General features: G+C 36.1%; 1 protein-coding gene and 1 pseudogene across 6 annotated transcripts in view; both read left to right on the plus strand.

The window, feature by feature from the left end:
- ATG10 (autophagy related 10) overlaps positions 1-18,634 on the plus strand; it is a 318,137-nt gene that overhangs the window by 45,463 nt on the left and 254,040 nt on the right. The gene's annotated exons all lie outside the window — the stretch shown is intronic.
- Positions 6,496-8,278, plus strand: LOC138159086 (dnaJ homolog subfamily A member 1 pseudogene; annotated as a pseudogene).

Genomic DNA, 18,634 nt, shown 5'->3' on the forward strand with positions numbered 1-18,634 from the left:
TAAGTGTCTGAGGCTGGAACCAAACTCAGGTCCTCCTGACACCAGGGCCAGAAGTTTACTCACTGCGCCACCTAGCTGCCCCGACCAATTCTAATTTTTAAGGAATTATTTTTATCAGTGAGGTTTTGTATTTCTTTTTATCATTAGGTCAATTCTCATTCTTAAGGAGTTATTTAATATTTTTATGCCTCTCTTTCCAATTAATTCTTTTTTCATAATTTCCTTGCATTGCTCTCATTTCTTTTCACAATTTATTCTCTAACGTTCTTATTTGGTTTTTAAAATAATTGTTTGCTGTTTTTTCACCTCTCTTTAGTTCTTCTAGGAATTCTTGTTTGACTTGTGTTCAATTTGTAGAAACATATATTAAGGCCATATTTAAAGGTCTTTAAATGCCATGCTGAGCAGTTTCTATTTTATATTCTGGGTAATAGGGTGCCTCTGATGATTCTTGAGTAGGAGACTGATGTGGTCCTACCTGTTTCTTAGGAAAATAATTTTTTGCTGTAGTGTGGAGGATGGATTGGAGATAAAAGGGACTTGGATGAAGGGAGACCAAATGCTAAATCATGGAATCACAGAGTCTTAGAGCTGACAGGGACATCAGAGGTCTTTAATGGAGCTCCCTGGTCCTTGACAGGATGCTTCTCTTAATGCAGCCTAGTATAACATTAGTTTGGGGAGCGGAGTTGGCTTCCACATTACAATGAAATCAAATCAAGATTGAAATCCACTAAAACAGCCAGCCCTATTTCACAGAACCTTGTATAGCCATACAACTAACCCATACTGTATCTATAAATACATAAATCTGGATTAAAGTAATGAAGACCTTAGAAGAGGGAGGTGACAGAGTGAATCACAAAGGTAGAGGGATAGATAGGAGAGAAATACCTTGTCGAAGGCCAAGGACATGGAAAAAGAAATCTTACCCATGCCCAATTTCACAAAAGCTGAAATTGAGGTTATCATAATTTCTTCAATGGCAGCAACAAAATACATTCAAATTCTATCTCAATTTCTACTTCAGGATTTATTCTGCTGGCTGGTGACAATAAAATTACTATCCCTACTCATTTTTTATTTATGAAGTTGATTTTTTAAAAAACCAATTGTAGAATTTTACATTTCTTTGAATTCTTAAATTTCATCTTATTTTTTTCCATTATCAGGTATTCTGGATTATAGATCTTTTTGGAAGTAGACATTGTTGCCTATCACGATATCTATATTTCCAAAATTCATATCATCCACAGATTTGACACATGAGATTCTTTGCTTTCATTAGTGTCATTAGTGACCAGTACAGGGCAAAGCTCCCTCTTTGGGGCATTCCACTAGAAATCTTCCCCTAACTCTACATGACCATTAATAACTACTTTTTAAATCTGGTGATTCAGCCATTTCGGAGTCCACTTTTACTGTCACTTAGCCTACATCTTTCCATCTCTACCAGCATAACATGAGAGCCCTTGTTGAATTCTCTGCTGACAAGTTATCTAAGGATGTCCACAGTATTCTCTTGATCTGTTGGTCTAGTAACCCTGTAAAAAAGGGAAATGGGATTAATTTATCATGACCTATTTTTCTTCATTAAAAAAAGTTTTAGTGATGCCATTTCTAGATTATATAATTTCTTCCCTCCTGTAAACCCCAATGTCTTCCCTTGTAACAAAGAAAACAAAACTGTTAAGTAAAACCAAACCAACTGACACACTGAGGATGTTTGAATGCAGCCTTCCATTCTTATTGTCTCCTCCCCAGTGAAAGGTAAGTGGATTTTCTCTTTTCATTTTTGGAGCCAGGATTGGTTAGTTATAACTGCATGGTGTTTAGCTTCATTTTATTTTTATTTTTATTTTGGTAGTCATTGTATATGTTGTTTTCATAGTTCTGCATTTGTTTCTGTACATTTTCCTATGTTTCTTTGAATTTCTCATATTTGTTGTTTCTCAGAATTTACTAATACATAACATTGCTTTACCACAATTTGTTCAGTCATTCCTCAATAGATGGACATCCACTTCATTTCAAATTCTTTGTGACCACAAAAATGACTGTTATGAATATTCTGCTATGAAGGAGATCTTTCTTTCTTTAGATGCTCAGCTGTGGGATCTCTGGGTCAAAGAGCATGGACATTTTTGTCATGACTTCTTGAGAAAACCCTGCTTAATTTGCTTCCTTTTCTAAGTGCTCACAGATGATTTTTTTTAGTAATGTGTATAGAGTTTTGCCAGGAATAGAAATTGTATTCACTGGGCTACAGTTGGCAGACTCCACCTTCTTCCTTTCTTGAAAATTGGGACTCCATTTGCCTCTTTTCAGTCTTGTGGCAATTTCCCTGTTCTAGATATTTCAAATTTCACCTACAGGAGTTTAGCCATTACATCTGTCCATTCTGTTATTACGTTAGGTATAGCTTGTTTGGGCCTGGCTACTGAAATTCACTGAGGACAGCTAGGTCTTCTCTTACATATCTCTTCACTTATCTTCGGTTTTCACTACTTGCTAACCACATTTGCTCTATATTTTGCAGTCCAGAGAGTCTTCTCTTTGGAAGAGAAAACAGAATCAAAACAAGGTTTATAAAACATTTTACACATGCCTCAACACTATGAGGTAATTACTTCAGGTATTACTGAATTTTACAGAAGAAGAAACCAAGGCTGAAAGAGGTTAGTAACTTGCTCATGGTCACATCGTTGTGAAGTCTCAGAGGCAGGATTTGAGCCCAGGTCTCTTCTGACTTTGTGTCCAGCATTCTTTCACCTGTGACAAGCTGCTTTATATATAAGCTGAGTTGTCCAACCTTTTAATAATAATAATGATACAAATAGCATTTATATAGTGCTTTAAGGTTTGCAAAGAACTTTACATATGTAACTTATCTAAATCCTCATGACCCTATGAGATGTTATTATCCCCATTTTATAGATGAGGAAAAAACCGAGACTCAGATGAATTAAATGACTTGCCCAGGATTATACAGCTGGAAAGCCTATGGAAAGGCAGTATTTAAATTCATGTCTTCCTGACTCCAAGTCAAACACTGTCACTTAGGTACCACTTAGTTGCCTTCAGTTCTCAATTATCATTGTATCATTTTCTCAAACCATTGGTCTTTTCCCTTCTTTGATTTTCGTCGTCTTTAACATAAAAAAGGCAGTAGAAACTCCTCTTTTTTGTTAGCATTCATTGCCAATCTCTGTAATTCTGAGCTGTAGTGCTCCTAACACATAAAAATATACTAGTGATATTCTTTTGTATTTACTTCAGTTGCCTGCCCTTTGCTGCTGTAACAGGTGGGCACAGACGTAGCCTAGAAAGAGCACCTCCTTGAACATAGACGGCTCTATGTTATAGTTGTACTGTTGCTATCTCATTGATGAAGCTCATTGAACTAACTTTTTGACTTGATCTTTAAAAAGGATTCCAGTGACTGGAGAGTTGTAGAGGCACAAAGGGGGCAGAGAACAGAGAGGGAGTAAACACAGAAACAGCCCAGTTTCCTGGAGGGAGGCACATACAGTTGTCTGTCTTTCAGAGCACCGTGCTGTCCCAAGCATGAGTTATTTACTAGGCCATCCTGGGAACTTTGCAGCACATGCTGGGAGGAGCAGAAGAGCAGTGGTGAATCCATAGAGGAATTCCTGGGTCAAACGAGAGGATCTTAGATCAATCCAAAGACTTGACTCAAGCTGGGAGTTATGGAAGCCAGAACCAAGAAACAATAAAAGCATCAGCTGTGACAAGGAGGAGCAGAACAAGATCTTGCCTTTTGCGGATGATGTGATGAGTTATGTGGCCTGTGCTGGTCTAGGGGATGATAGTCCATTTGGGCTAAAAAAATACAAAGGGAAGCTTTGAGTAGGGACATGAGCCATTATTAAGGTTAATTGCAAAGTCTGCAAGATTGAACTTGCCTGTGTGATTCTAGAACTTCAAAAATGTGCTGTGGGTTACATTTCTATCTTCTTTACCTGTTTTTAAAATATGAGGGTTTTTTTTATGGGTTCCTTGTGTAACCTCTTTAGTCTCTTTAGAAATCTCTCCTTCCTCATCAGAATCATTTCTGCTGGTATCTTTAGAATTTCATTCTTTAAATTAGTATCTATTTTAGTCTGATTTCCCTTCAAAATATTGGTCCATAGGATAGCATCTTAGCCAATCCTTCTTCCCTCATCTTCCACATAATGGGAAAGATGATAGTGACCTAACTCTTGGCAGACTTAATGACTTAATTAAAGAAATGATCTTTCTGTCCCGTTATTATTTTTAAGTATCTGTAGCAGGTGAGAATGTACTTATTTATGTGCCCAATTTAATCATCTAGGCTGTTTCTCAGTATATCTTAGCTTACTAGATTGCAAGTTCCTTAAGGACATCTTGTGGATTTATAGTAAATGTTAAATCAGCGAATTACCTCTGGAAAGGTGCTATAGAAATGAAAAAATGCCGAATCTCTTGATTTAGAATTACATGAAATGGGATATAGAAGCAGGATCTGGGATGAATTCTTGATAAATGATTAATTACTTTTTGAATTACATGGACCTCTTTCATCATGAATGAATTCTGTTGCAGAAGCACTGAAGTTATTAAATGAGATTTGAAAAAATAATAGCTCATTTATTATTTGAGGGAAGTATAGAGATCATCTAGTCCAACCCCCTAATATTGTAGGTTATGAAACAAAGGCCCAGATGCAAAGTGACTTGCCCAAGGTCACTCAGGTGATTAAAAAGCAGAATAAGGATTTGAACACAGTTCTTTTGAGTCTAAATTCAGTACTCTTTTAACATATATTCCATATTGTCCTCTGTGCCTAAAGATAATTCATTTCCTAATGGGAAGCCTCTTGGTGATGAACTTCTTTGACTTTAGCTCAGATGACAGATTTAAAGACAAATTCAAAATACTGTCTAATAGTTTTTTTAAATGTTGTCATTGTTCTGAGATAATAATAATAACAAACATTTATGTAGTGTTTACTATGTTCCAGGCACTTTATGGTTATCTCATCTGATCCTCACAACAACCCTGGGTGGTAGGTGCTATTATTACTCCCATTTTACAGATGAAGAAACTGAGGCAAGAAGAGACTAAGTCACTGTGACTTGCCCAGGATCACACTAGTAAGAGTCTGAGGCAAGATTTGAACTCAGGTCTTCCTGATTCCAGGTCTAGCGTATCTACTCTACCACATAGCTGCCCAGGAAGACAGGAATATTGATTAGGAGTTTGGCAAACAGAGTATTACCAGGTTGACATAGACTTGTGAGAACCTATTTTAGATCTTAATGTTTTTATCCAGCTTTTTTTTGGTCATGGGAGCTAATTTTTTTTTAACATAAAAATAGCACATTTGGCTTCCATAGCATTTTACTCAGCAACATCCATACAGGCTACTGAACAAGAAATGGCAAAACATGAATAACCAACAAGATCTTGGAATAAATTATAGACAGTAAAACCAGCTGTTCAAAAACATGCCTCCTCTATCTGTTCCAGTCCATGGTTTGGCTGTGGTGTGAGGCAGAGATCTGTAATGATTTTCTAGAGGTGGCTGGTGACCCGGTAGATAGAGCCTTGGGCATGGAATCATCGTCCTGAGTTCAAATGTGGCCTCAGACACTAACCATGTGACCCTGGGCTAATTACTTAACTTCTGTTTCATTTTCATCAACTGGAAAATGTAGGTAATTGTTACTCCTGCCTCCTAGGGTTGTTGTAAGGATCAGATGAGATCATTGTTGTAAAATGCTTAGTATAGTGCCTGGCACATAGTGGATACTGTACAGATGCTTATTCCCTCCTTCCCTTCTCCTCTAGGTGCAGTACAGTACAACTAATTTCTTCACTGTTTATTATTATGTCATATACAACCTAAACTTCCATAAGCCTCTGTCAGAAAAATATTTTCTATCAAATTAGATTGTAACTATTCAATACTCTAAAACTTAATAACTTCAATAAATCCATTTTAAAATAAATCCAAACTATCCATTTATCTCTGTTATTTTTACATTAGCCTGTTTATAGTAATGCTCTTTAGCTAGCAAAGGTAGATTATTTCATTTTAATGTCTCATATTTGTATGCATAGATATCTATTATATATGCATATTATCTTGTCTATTATTAGAGAAATTTCAGGGTTCATTAAAAGAGACAGACATTATCCAGTGGTCTCTGTGGAGTAAAGATATTGTACAAAATTAACAAATAAACTTGTGTGTTTGGAAAACTTAATTTTTTTTCATATGATCGTTCTTTTATTGCCATTAAAAGACGCCTCATTGACTTTCTAGAAAACTCAGTGAAAGCAGGGGACAGTAGCTGCTGCCCAGATTCATGCACAAAAACTTGCCCCCATCTTCTCTCTTTTTTTTCCACTTGCTCCCCCAACATTGGTCCTCTTTTGCCCCATCCCACTGGATGTGGGCATTTTGACACATGACATACCACTTGTATTGATCTCCAGCTATAGAAAATGGTGAAGGAAATTATTTATTATAATGTTTTGGGAGTAAAGCCCAGTGCTTCCCAGGAAAAACTAAAAAGGGCATATGGAAAACTACCCTTGAAATATCACCCAGTTAAGAATCCAAAGGAAAGAGAAAAGTTCAAATGGATTTCTCAAGCTTAGGAAATATTTTCTGATGCAAAGAAAAGAGTTTTAAATGACAAAAGTGGATAACAAACTATCAAAGAGGGTGGTTCTGGTGGTGGCTTTGGTTCTCCAAAGCATATTTTTGATGTGTTTTTTGGAGGGGGATGGGAAGAAATGGAGAGGTAAAAATGTTGTTCATGGGTTGTTGGTGACTTTAGAAGATTTACATACAAGAAAACTGGCTTTGCAAAGAATGTAATTTGTGATAGATGTGAAGGCTGGGGTAGTAAGAAAGGAACTGTAGAATGCTGTCCCAATTGCAGAGTTATTGGAATGCAAATAGTTCAGCAAATTCAATAGGTTTGCATGGAATGCCAAAGCTATGGGAAATAAAACATCCTTAAAAATAGATGTAAAAGGTGTAATGGAAGGAAAATTGTTTGAGATAAAAAGATTCTAGCAGTTATTAATAAGGGCATGAACGAAGGTCAGAAGATAACATTCCATGGGGAAGGTGACTAGCAGCCAGGACACGAGCCAGGAGATATTATCCTCATTTTTGATCAGAAAGACAATTCCATATTTACAGGACGAGGTGAGGACCTTTTCATGTGTATGGATATCCAGTTGGGTGAAGCATTGTGTGGCTTTCAGAAACTAATATCATCTCTTAATAGTAGAACTATAGTCATTACTTCTCATCCTGGGCAGATTGTTACACATGGAGATATCAAATGTATGCTGAATGAAGGCATGCCCATTTACTGTCTACCTTATGAGAAAGGAATTCTAATAATTAAATTTAAGGTCAACTTCCAGAGAATGACTTTCTTTCATCAGATAAGCTATCTTTATTGGAAAAATTACTGCCTGAAAGAAAGGAAGTAGAGGAGACTGAAGATATGGGTCAGGTAGAACCGGTGGACCCTGACTCATCTGGAGAAAGAAGAAGCCATTCCACTGGAGAACCTTAGGACAATGAGCATCATCTCAGAGGTGGTATTCAGTGTCAGATCTCTTAATGGGAGCCATTTTCATTTTCATACTGGTTTTTGTGTGCAATAGTGAGTGAGTGAAGGACTACAGTCATCTTAACACATTAAAAATTAATCAGTAATATAGTAAAAAAGATACCTCATCATGGTATGGTGGTGACCCAGATTTCCAAAGGCTATGCCCATAGAACATATTCTTTGGAAGGTCCTATCAAACCATTAATGAATAAATTTATCAATAAGCAAATATCACAGGGATAAAAAGGCAAAGAAGGAAATACTGATACTAGCAAGAGACTTTTGCTGTAATAAGAGAAACAATAGTACAGGAAAGGCTTTACATCTGGATTCTGGTGGTACTCTTGTACCACCCGGATCCAGTGTAACCTAGTTCAGAAGATTCTTCGCTAGACTGATGAATCATTTTGGTCTTACCAGCTCTCAAAGACCGTTTGTGATCTGTATCAGTGGAAGGGATACTCACACTAATAACATTATAGATTTGCAAAGCTTTGAAGTGAGAAAGTTGCTTTCCTTCAAGTTTATTTTCTAAATTTCAACATATTCCTTAATCAAAACCATTTTTGAAGGACCATGAAAATAGATCTAACAATGTTAAAGTGATACTATATTTTTTAAACCAAGTTGTTGAGTTTGCAAATCAAATTTAAAGGGGAAAAACCTACATTGCTAATATGTTTCCTATAATGATGGCAAAAGTAAAAAAAAATATATATATATATATATATATATATATATATATATATATATATATATTCTTAGCATATCTAAGGAAGTTAGAAAAAAACTTAATCAAGGCCCAGCTCATCCTACTGGCATGAACAGTATTTTGAGAAAGGGTGAAGTAGACTGCTAAAGGCTTTGTAGACCAAGAAGACATGCTGTATCCCTGAACTAAATTTTGAATCCTAGTCAATAACATTGAATTTCCACTTTGTCACTTAAATATATATGCCCTAACCTATGCAGTGCTTTCAGGAAGAACAAGTTGTGTTGATTTTGAGTAAAATGCTTATGAACACCATGATTTTTAAAAGTCTATCCAAGAGGATCTTGGAGAGAGGAGAGTTACAATAGTCTTTAAGGCCTGGTTATAGTTGGGGGAGGGGGTGGTGTAGAGACCAAATATTAGCTAAAGAATTACAATGCATCCTTTCTTACAGGTAGTCATTTGAAACCTAAGATTTTAGTCAGAGACTGTTTGCAAAGGATTTATTCAGTATAAAAAGATGCCCAGAGTCTATCAGGAATTTAATACTTAGGTCAAAGTTTGAACTTTCAGTGAAAGAGAAAGCTTTGGTTAGAAATTGTGAAACTAGACAGATTTTTGTTCTCAACATATAAAAAAAGTAGGGCCTTTTCATTTAATGAGCCGACTTGGCGACTCTTGAGATTCCACATTGAGATTGTAAATCTGGTTACTGAGAACACTCATTAATCCAAGTGCACATATAGAAGAGGAGTTGGGGTTTTTCTGGGGGCTACGTGGGGGAGTATTGATGAATATCGGATCAGAAGAGTCTTGGTGTGAGTGCTTTTTTGCTGTGGGAATTTTTGTGTACCTCTATTGCTAATATTTTTTATTTGCCAGGATAAGAAATAAGGCATATTTGAAATTATTTAGTTATTACTTACCACACAAACAGGCTGCTAAATTACATGGAACATACCAACTATTTAAGAACATAAGAAATACTGTACTGAATCAATTTTTCATCTAATTCAATGTTCTATCTGGTACACTTTATGCTTAATGAGCAGACCTTATATTTCTACAGTGCTTTAAAATGTTTAAGGTAGTTTTGCACCTGTTATCTCATTTTGAAGATCCCAATCATTTTGAATATAAAAGATAATAGTATTATATAGTGATTCTCAGTGGTGTTTTCCTTTGTCTTATCACATGCAGATCTCACAATTTCTTCCCCCTTTGATCTAGATTTTCCTTTTTCTGCTTGTACATCATTTTAAATCAACCTAGTTTTGAAACATAAGTTTGAAATGTAAGCATATTCTTTTGCTTGTAAAATTTAAATGTTGTTGTGATTTAGAAATAGTGATTTCTTTTATTGATTTTTTTCTATTGTTTTTCAGTCATATCCAACTCTTTGTGACCCCATTTGGGGTTTTTTGGGCAAAAATATGCAGTGGTTTGCCATTTCCTTCTCCACCTCATTTTATAGATGAGGAAACTTAGCAAGAGGGTTTAGTGACTTGCCCAAGGTCATACAGCTAGTGAGTGTTTGAGGTCAGATTTGAACTAGGGAGGATGAATCTTCCTGACTCCACACCTGGCAATCTATAGACTGTGCCATGTAGCTGTCCACTTATTGGTTGCGGTATGAGACTTTGAGACCAGAACTCTGTCATTGGTTTTAGAATTAATCTATATGTTGTATGTATTTAAGTGTACATTCAAGCATAGAAATAATATTTGATTTCCTGGAACCTGATAAAATGCAGAGATAGAGAAGACCAAGGACAGAGAGGCCCAGGGCAGCACATACATTTTAGATTGTGTTTGTGCTTCTAGGCAAGTTTTTACTTTTTTCTAAAAGTTTTACCTTTTTCTCAGGCTATACTTGAGTCCATGTCTTCCATCTTGGGTGCAGCAAAGGGTTTAGTGGTAATGAAACTGTCAAAAGTTCAGTGACTGCTGTATCCTTCGTGTTTGAGGCATTCCCTGTGGTATGAGTCAGAGGTCATGGGACCTGTCACAAGATCCCCTGATGGTGAGGCTGATGCTTTTTCCATATAAAACTTTTGTTATATTAAGAGCATTATTTATACAAATGTGCAATTTTGTTATGTAAGCTGCTTCACATAATAGAGTATGGGCCAAATTACATTATAATGAACTCCAAGAGACGTCTAAAATTCTTTTGTTTTATTAGAATGTCATTGCATAAAATATTGCTCAAGATAAATGGACCATTGGCCAAGAGTTAGAAATTTTTGGCTACATAGAAATTTTTATTGTGCATTAAAATTCCTTTTAAATGTAATGTATTGCAGTTAAACTCTTTTTATAAAAATTGTTTTTTTTTAAAAATGAAAACAAAAAAAAACCCCTACCCAGAAAGTGGCAATCTGTCATACAAATTTAATTGTGAACCCCCCCCCAATTTATTTGGAAAATAGAAGATAAAACATGCCAATGTTCATATTTTCCTCTTAAATAATGAAATAGGATGCACAAAATATTACAAATTAACATAAAAGTCACATCAATATCTTGGTCAGTCAATTCCTTTTCTTTAATATAATAAGGCTTTCTGTGAAAATCCAATTGTATTGTAATGCTATCTGTTGCAGTTGGATTTAATCCAGTTCTACAAATGAACCCCTCTCTTAGTCCTTACTATGTGTGGGGCACTGTGATAAGTACTGACAGAAGTGAAACATCCCTTCTCCTCAGAGAAATTATATTATAGTGGGTGAAGATATGTTCATGAGTGTGTGTTGTTACTTAGTTGTTTCAATCATGTCTGATTCTTTGTGATTCCATTTGAGGTTTTCTTGGTAAAGATAGTGGAGTGGTTTGCTATTTCTTCTTTCGTTCATTGCAGATGGAGAAACTGAGTCAGACAAGGTGACTTGCCCAGGGTAACACAACTAGTAGGTATATGAGGCCAGATTTTAACTTGGGAAGATGAGTCTTCCTGACTTCAATCCCAGTGTTCTATGCACTGTGCCACCGTGTATTGTGAGTGCTGTGTTCATGCATGTAGCATGGGGATGGCATTGTGAGACTCAAACAGGCAGAAAAGACAGCTCTAGCTTCTTCTCTCCTTACCCTTCTCCAAAGGAGACTGAGATTGGGGCCAGAGGCCACTCTCTTCTCCCAGGGTGTGGGAGTGAGGGTGAAACAGGCTGGTACCAAGGTTAGAATTATGTCTGTATGCTCCCTTAAATGATGTTAGTCTAGGGGAATGAGGTTTTCGGGTTCAATCTAACTTCTGGTCACTGTATCATTATTGGGTGGGGGGTGGAGACTCCAAGCTTTATATCCAAGGTGTGACCCCTTTTCCACCAAATACTGATTCTACCATGAACACACATAGCACTTAACCAACAAATCCAGCAAAACAGAAACCAGAGAAAGTATCCATAGGAGATTATGTGCCAGAAAATAGAGAATGAAGGAGCTCTTCTACTGAGAGCAAGGCAACTCTCTTAAACCAAGAAAGAGAGTCCTGGATCTATGGCAGCAATATAAGAGAGGTGATAAGGTGATAAGGCCTGATGATGTGTGAAGAGAGAGGAAGGACAGATATGAAAGATATGGTGGAGGCAGAGGGGATATGTGACTCTTTGATCACTCCAAGCAGTGGCGTGCCCACAGGGTTGCTATGTGCTATGTATGCTACTTACATTGTAATGCCAGAAGAAAAGTGACTTTGTGTTTTAATTTAATCGTTTTACATGCTTTTCACTTTAAAATATAGCTTGGTGTATTGTGTCATAAGCATCCTATTATATAACATAGATAGGGAATGATACAGAAAGCCCCCGTTTGCTTGTAGCTTGGATCCTCCTTATTGCATTGCCACATTACAAGGATCTCCTTTCTCTCTCTACTCCTCTAGGTAATTCTTTGACCTACATAAATGGCCATGTCAGGCTTGCCTAGCACAGTGTAGTGTTTGTAATCTTTGTCATAAGCACGTTACTGAAATAGCATAACAAAACCTATGGCTTTATGTTTTAATTCAATCATATGATACCCTCTTTTAATTGTAAGATATGGATCAGTTCATTAAGATAAGAAACTGGGTAGACAAACTGAATTATAATGAATGTGCTGATAGTAGAGCAAATACTGCAGACTCCTTGGTTAATAACTTATACAAAGATAATGCTGCTACCAGTTCCAGTGTGGGTAATTAACTGAGTAATGACGAAAAGAAGTAGACTCTTTCTCAGTTCAAGTCAGTGTGACTAGTCAAAGCTATCCAATGTTCTGAAATTTGATGACCTGGCCTATGATATTCCAAAAAACCTAGATTAGAAAGCCAGTTCTGATGATCTAGAATGTCTCATCAATCCAAATTGATCATGTTTCTTAGAAGTAAAATGCCGAATAAACGAAGGAATTTTTAGCTCAATTGATATAAAAACTATAGATAGTTAGAATATAGTCTAAGATCAAGCATTTTGTTTTTACTGATATTTCTTTTCCTTTAATGATGCAGCAAGCGAGGGTCACAGCAATCCAGTATGTTAAGGGTTTCAGAAACTGGCCCCCTGGATGATAAATATTTAATAAAGGGAAACCTATTGATGTTTTGTTGGATGAAGGCAAGTTGTCCTGCCTGTCTAAACAAGAAGACTGGTGCCATAACCAAAGTATAATGGCACTACTAATTGACATTGTAATGTATTTGGTAAAAAGTGGAATCCTATTAGGGGGTCACAATGAAAATACTAACAATTTTTGGGGAAGTTTGTATTTAAATCTTGTCAGTATGCACCAAGAATATCATGTAATGGCAAAGCATGGGCCGCAATCTCCCTGAACACTACACTACCTATCTTCGTAATTAATCCAAAATGATTTAATTGTGGCTTTGCACAGTGTTTTCAGTAAAAGATTGTGTTTTGACTAAATGGGAAGATGGACTCAATAAGTGCTGCTGATGGCCTCTATGAATAGATAACCGGTTGAACATTTTACGTCTGTTTAGAAAATATTAACAATTGATGCTTGTCCTCCTTTTTGAACAGTTAAATGATGTCCTTGTTATTCTTAAAATTGATTGGTCCCCAGTGATGTCTGTTTGTTTTGGTGGCACATCTACTACTGTGTCTGAATATGCTGTGGGAGTTTAAATGAAATGTAAAGAAAGAAACAGTGAAAGACACTTTTTTATGTTGCTTTGAACATTGTTTGAACCTTTAGAATGTGCATGTGCTTCAAGCAAACAAAGCAGAATTGCCTTTGATTTTTTTTTTTTAGTTTTTCTCAGACTCTTTATGCCTTCACAGAGGAGAGTCATGTGTGGATGCAGTAATGGAGATTTTTTACAAGAAGCAGGATCCTTATTGAATACTTTGAAGTCCCTGTCAAACACAAAATGGGGAGACAAAACAGAAGCCATGGCTACTATAAAACAAAACTAGAAGCTATTACTGAAACAGCTCTCTCTGCTGATGTTAACTGAAAAGTCAGGGAGTTAGCCACAAACTTAAATTAATTTAAGTTCATCTTTGCCCCCCTCATGATGTGCTTATTCTACAGATGGTAGTAAAAGAGGCTAAAGCTTTTTGTGCTCCAGGTCTCAGGTAACAGGAGATGAAAAGCTTACATCATCCTTTAGCTACAATGACAGGTGATCCCAAATATTTACAATCTGCTTTCAGTGATGATATAAAAATGTATATAGAGAACGATATATCAGTTCCTCCACCAAAGAGAAAAACATCCACTTGCATTGGTGGTATTTTTTAATCTTAGAATCATTTTTAATACAAAAGAGGATCAGGAGAGAATAATTTTGTTTTACCCATTCCTAGATTCAATGATTATACATGCACTGACCACTGATTTGAACAGGAGACTTATAAAATTAAGACTGCAATGGGAAAACTGCTGAGCTTAGATGTTGGCAGGAATATGAGAGTCATTGCCAAAAAAATGTAAAGTGTCCTTGGAGGAATTGGAAGTTGAAGTCAGATTACAGAGGATGGTGTTATGATTGATCTGTTCCTAAATGTAGCACTAGAATACCATCAAAGAATGGCTTGATCAGCTGAAGGACCAGTTTTCCATCCTCCACTTTTTTGCACTTCCCTCCAATGCCTTGCTGTATTATCTGTTACAGGTTGTCCATATGAAAGAGCTTTTTTTGAAACTAGCACATGTATAAATCAAACTGAAAAGCATAGTGTCCCCACAGTTCCTCACAGACTCACTCATAATTTTGTACATTGAACGAGAATGGACTTCATCAGTTAATTGCTGGGATATGATTGAGGAGTTTAAATACATGGTATTTGGTGATCAGTGTCTCATTCTCTAAGACAGGAAGAGGAAAAAAAAATTTAATCTGTTTTGGTTAGTTTATTATCTGGTTCAAGATAAAGGTCGTGAAGTTTGATGTTATCTTTTTATGTGCCTGGTCATCGCTGTAGCAAAAATGCAATATTTTGTGTCTCACTTTAAAGATTATATTTTAAATTAAAGTTTAGTTGTTAATTAAAAAATTAAACTTAGCTCAGTTTTCATTTCTTTAGCTTTGTTAATGAATCCAAAGAATGTCCTTTAGGATTGAGTATTCAGTAAATACTTCCCTAAAAAAGTAGTCCTTGGGGATCTATCCTAATGAAATGTCCTGAGTGTGCCTGCGATACTGAGGTTGCAAATCAGGTGACAGATGGAGGTCTCTGGAGCAGAGACGTGAAGTGACCTGTAAAGATCATGCAGCTATAACGAGACAGAACTGGATGTGAACCCGAACCTTCTATGTCCAGTACTGGGACTTCTTCCATTCCCTCACAGCAGCCACAGTCTTGTGTATCTGCCTCTGCTTCTTTCCAATGTATGAGTATGTGAGAGGATGGTCCCATGAAACCGAAGAGTTATTGTTCTGTTAACTACCTTTATGTGTAATAAGATCTTCCCACGACATTTAACATTCAGAATTTGAGATCTAAATAAAAGCAAATATTTGATTACTCAAACTGCATTTTCCTTAGGGATCAGGAATGTTCTTGGAGAAATAACTTTTGGTTAATTCCTCCTCCCGTCTTTAGCATTTTCAGATTTTATGGTCAATATGCAACTGTTTTAATTAATGGAAGAAATTCACTCATCTTTATTTCAAAGGCATCTAATAAGTTGAAGTTATAAACTGACACAATGTAATTATGAAATTTTTCTCACATAACCAACTTTAGTTAGGTCATGCTGGGCTTAGAGAGGAAAAGTAGTGAGGTTGGCAGCTTTTACCAGTGGTACTATGATTAATCCTCAACATAAATGAATTTGCTCTAAGAGGAAAGCATTAGCTTTTAATTTTTTTTACTTCAAATCTTAAATATTACATTTACATCTTAAATATAATAATGCTATTTATAGTGAAACATTGATCTAATTTCTTTTAAAATTGCACTGGTACTCTAAGGGAAAGTGAGGAAAGGCTACATGAGTTTGACTAATATGAAGTGATCTGTTTTTAAAAGTATTTCCAACAAAAGTACTGATATCCAACTACTTTAAGTACTGACTTGATAAGAAGTAAGTGTTCTAATTGCCCTCAACAGATGCTATAGATATTTATTGCAAAATGTCATAGAAAAGACAGATTTAACATATTAGCTTGGAACACATGTTGATTTAAAGACTAGAACATGTTAAATAAACTGTGTCAGAAATGATAAATAAACTAAAATGAGTTAAATTATACTTAAATTGCTTGACAGGTCTGCACATTTAATGTTACATTAATGAGTTTTGTACAGAGACTGTTTAGAATGAAATCCTTTTGCATCAGATGTTGCACATATGCTTTCAGTGTTTGTTTTTGTCAAAAATAAAACTTAATGAAACAGCTAATAAAACCCCATTTTGTTCGTGTTTCTTGAAACAGACCCTTGAAGTACACACACTATTTATTTATTTTTTTTATTTGGGCCTAGGTTCTTGCTACTTTTCAGCATGTAAATTTTCCAGTAATGGAAAACAATGAAAGTCATAAGCCTATTTTTCCAGTAAACCAGGATTTATTTTTTATTTACAGAATCATCTTATAACATAGATATAATCTGTACACACAATTACATGGATCAATTTAGTCTGTTTCCCATATACAGGTATTTTCCCTGCTGGTTGTAGGAATTACATATGTGCATTTCAAAGCAGAATTTAGAGCATTTAACAAAATTTTATGTAAATAAGCAGGAGTTAAATAATGAAATTCAGGCTAAGCTTGAATAAAATAATGAGTTTCAATTATGACACACAGCTTTGGGGCTTCCAAACACATGGCCTCTATGTTTTACCAATATAGATTTGAGAAGTTTTTCGAATTTTTGTGGACATATACTTATGAAAATTTACTGACAGGCTATTTTGGCTGAAATATGGAGTATGAGAGGAGGAGTAATATGCAGTAAGTTGTGACAATTCTGTAGACATCTGGCAATGTGGAAATAGCGTCAGGAAAGAGGTTAAGGCTTGATAAAGATTTGGGCATCATTTGCCTAGAGATAATAATTGAACCTGTGCAAGCAAAGGAGATTATCAAGGGAGGAAGTGTAGAGAGAGGAAAAGACAGGGTGTCAGAAGGGGGGAAGGCAATAAGCATTTATTAAGTGCCTACTATATGCCAGGCACTCTGCTGAGTGCTTTACAAATATGATCTCATTTCAGCCTTACAAAGGTGCTATTATTATCCCAATTTTTCAGTTGAGGAAACTGACACAGACAACATAGGGTCATACAACTAGTAAGTGTCTGAGGCCAGATGTGATCTCAGGTCTTCCTGATTCCAGGCCTTGTGGTCTATCCATTTTACCACTTGGTTGAGGGCCCAAGACAGCTTTATTGCCCCCTTTTCATCTATGGATGCTCTTAGAATAATATAGCTTACTTTCATTTCACGCCACTCTCTCTGCCAGCTTGCCTTCTCAACTGCTTTTCCTGGTTTTGTGAAGGTGTTACTGCCCATAGTATTTCATTCTTTTCTGCACTGTTTTGCAAATGAGCATGTATATTAAATTGTTGATGTCCTTGGCTGATGTGTTTCCCTTTGAGGATAGAAAAGTAAATGGTTACAGACTGGGGTGGTATTTTTGAATGTCCTCATTTTGGCCACTGTAGTGTTTTGCTTTAGTTAAATTTCTCTCTGAAATTGTTAGTCGATATTTTTCTTCTATGCATTTTAAGATAAAATTTTCAATGTACTTCTTGTTTAAAGTGGACTGGGTTGGAGCTGTTGTAATCTCATGCTCTGTCTTTTCATCTTCATCCTTTTTCTTTATTTAATGTTTCCTTTGACCTTTGTTCTAAGTAGGTTAGTGGTGTGAGTATACACAAAGACTGTTGACTAAATTAATCTCACTGTTTTTAACCAGCCCATTCTTATTTTTTAAGATTAAGTGAGATAATGAATGTAAAGCACTTTGAAAATCTTAAAGTGCTGTATCAATGTGAGTTATTATTGTTAATAAGCTGTAGTCGGTTTCACTTTTTTTTATATCATAGTACTTGACATTTTTAGTGCCTTTCAATTCACTTAAAGAAAGTACTCATGGGGGCAGCTGGGTGGCGGTGAATAGAGCACCGGCTCTGGAGTCAGGAGGACCTGAGTTCAAATCCGACCTCAGACATTTGACATTTACTATCTGTGTGACCTTGGGCAAGTCATTTAACCCCAAGTGCCCTGCCTTCCCCCTCCAAAAATGCATAAAAAAGAAATGATGACACAGATATGAGCATTTTAAATAATCTACAGTCTTTTGGATTCTTTCATTTCTTGATTACCGGACCAGATTTCCAACAGTTTTTGCTGTCCTGTACTTGATGTCTTATGGAAATCACTCAGTATCAAAGTATGGTGGCTTAACTTAGAGGATTATACCAACTTCTTCCTAGAACTTTTCTGCTTCTTCATTCTTTCAATGGATATTGGGGCCCAGTGTTGCATCCATATGATACTGTTATCTTTATGGTAGTTTGTTTGCTTATATAAACTTACCATGAACACTATGGTTGATATGACAGTCATGAAGTGATATTTCTTATTTCCTTAATGGAACAGTGGATAGAGTGCTGGGTCTGGAGTCAGTAAGACCAGAGTTCAAACCTGGTCTCAGACACTTAATAGCTCTATGACTCTGGGCAAGTCATTTAACCTCTGCTTGCTTGAGTTTCCTTATCTGCAAAATGAGGATAAGAATAGCACCTACCTTCTAGGGTTGTTTTGAGGACCAAATGAAATAATCATTGTAAAGCATAGTGCCTGGCACATAGTAAGAGTTATATAAATATTAGCTTTATT

This window comes from Petaurus breviceps, unplaced genomic scaffold, assembly GCF_028583685.1.
Source record: "Petaurus breviceps papuanus isolate PSGF00001 unplaced genomic scaffold, PetGlider_PUasm1.0 175, whole genome shotgun sequence".
Taxonomy (NCBI): domain Eukaryota; kingdom Metazoa; phylum Chordata; class Mammalia; order Diprotodontia; family Petauridae; genus Petaurus; species Petaurus breviceps.